This window comes from Zea mays, chromosome 1 (genome assembly GCF_902167145.1).
Source record: "Zea mays cultivar B73 chromosome 1, Zm-B73-REFERENCE-NAM-5.0, whole genome shotgun sequence".
Classification (NCBI taxonomy): domain Eukaryota; kingdom Viridiplantae; phylum Streptophyta; class Magnoliopsida; order Poales; family Poaceae; genus Zea; species Zea mays.
In genome coordinates, this window is record NC_050096.1 from 44,477,678 (window position 1) to 44,480,091 (window position 2,414).

Here is a 2,414-nt window from a genome sequence, read left to right on the forward strand (position 1 = left end):
CCTTGCCGAGGCTAGGCCGACCCTTCCTTGACAACTAAACTTTGCGTAGGTGCGAGGTATATGAACAACTTGAAAACATCTTAAGGGTAGAAGCGACGTAGCTGTTTGATGTTCCAAGCGTTGCCGTAGATCTCGCCTTGATTGTTGGCCAGCTTGTATGTTCCGGGCTTCAGAACTTTGGCGATGACGAACGGCCCTTCCCAGGGGGGCGTGAGCTTGTGCCTCCCTCGGGCGTCTTGTCGCAGCCGAAGCACCAGGTCGCCCACCTGGAGTTCTCGGGACCGGACCCCTCGGGCGTGGTAACATCGCAGGGACTGTTGGTACCGCGCCGAGTGTAGTAAGGCCCTGTCCCGAGCTTCCTCCAACTGGTCCAGCGATTCCTCTCGGCTGGCTTGGTTGCTTTGCTCGGTGTAGGCCCTCGCCCTTGGGGAGCCGTATTCCAGGTCAGTGGGCAGGATAGCTTCAGCCCCATAGACCAGGAAAAACGGCGTGAAGCCCGTGGCACGACTCGGCGTCGTCCTTAGGCTCCAGACCACCGAGGGGAGTTCCTTCATCCATCGCCTGCCGAACTGGTTGAGGTCGTTGTAGATCCGAAGCTTGAGTCCTTGTAGAATCATGCCGTTGGCACGCTCTACTTGCCCATTCGACATGGGATGAGCCACGGCGGCCCAGTCCACCCGGATATGATGATCCTCGCAAAAATCCAAGAATTTTTTGCCGGTGAACTGGGTGCCGTTGTCGGTGATGATGGAGTTCGGGACCCCGAAGCGATGGATGATGTTGGTGAAGAATGCCACCGCCTGCTCGGACCTGATGCTGTTCAGAGGTCGGACCTCGATCCACTTGGAGAATTTGTCGATGGCGACCAGCAGGTGCGTGTAGCCCCCGGGCGCCTTTTGCAAGGGACCGACGAGGTCCAGACCCCATACAGCGAAGGGCCAGGTGATGGGTATTGTCTGCAGAGCCTGAGCGGGCAGGTGTGTCCGCTTCGCATAGAATTGGCACCCTTCGCAGGTGCGGACAATTCTAGTGGCGTCAGCCACCGCCGTTGGCCAGTAGAAGCCTTGCCGGAAAGCATTTCCAACAAGGGCTCGGGGTGCTGCGTGGTGGCCGCAAGCCCCCGAGTGTACTTCTCGCAGCAGTTCCCGACCTTCGGCGATGGAGATGCATCGCTGGAGGATGCCCGAGGGGCTGCGATGGTAGAGCTCCTCTTCGTCGCCCAGCAAGACGAATGACTTGGCGCGTCGCGCTACCCGCCGAGCCTCAACTTGGTCGAGGGGTAGCTCTCCTCGACGGAGATATTGCAGGTACGGGGCCTGCCAATCCTGGTCTGGCGTGGCCCCGCTCTGCCCTTCCTCGACGTTCAATGCCCCGCCCTCGGGGGCCGAGAGTACCTCGGGCTGAACCGAGGGTACCTCGGGCTGAGCCGAGGATACCTCAGGCTGAGCCGAGGATACCTCGGGCTGAGCCGAGGATACCTCGGGCTGAGCCGAGGATACCTTGGGCTCGGGCGCGTCGTCGAGCTTGACGGAGGGTTGATGCAGATCCCGGGAGAAGACGTCCGGGGGGACTGTCGTTCGCCTCGAGGCTATCTTCGCCAGCTCGTCTGCGGTTTCGTTGTAGCGCCGAGCGATGTGGTTGAGCTCGAGCCCGAAGAACTTGTCTTCCAGGCGCCGAACCTCGTCGCAGTAGGCTTCCATCTTCGGGTCGCGGCAGTGGGAGTTCTTCATGACTTGGTCGATGACGAGCTGCGAATCACCGCGTGCGTCGAGGCGTCTGACCCCTAGCTCGATGGCGATCCGCAATCCGTTGACCAGAGCTTCGTACTCGGCCACATTGTTGGACGCCGGGAAGTGGAGGCGCAGCACGTAGCGCAAGTGCTTTCCGAGGGGCGAGATGAAGAGCAGGCCCGCACCGGCCCCCGTCTTCATCAGCGACCCGTCGAAAAACATGGTCTAGAGCTCCGGTTGGATCGGAATCGTTGGTAGTTGGGTATCGACCCATTCAGCCACGAAATCCGCCAACACTTGGGACTTGATGGCCTTCCGAGGGGCGAACGAGATCGTTTCGCCCATGATCTCCACTGCCCACTTTGCGATCCTGCCTGAGGCCTCTCGGCACTGGACGATCTCCCCCAGGGGGAAGGATGACACCACAGTCACCGGATGGGACTCGAAGTAGTGTCGTAGCTTCCGCCTCGTCAGGATCACAGCATACAGCAGCTTTTGAACTTGTGGGTAGCGGATCTTAGTCTCGGACAGCACTTCGCTGATGAAGTAAACCGGCCTCTGAACGGGCAATGTATGCCCTTCCTCCTGCCTTTCGACCACAATCGCGGCGCTGACCACCTGAGTGGTCGCGGCGACGTAGACCAAGAGGGTTTCTCCGTCCGCCGGCGGCACCAAGACTGGCGC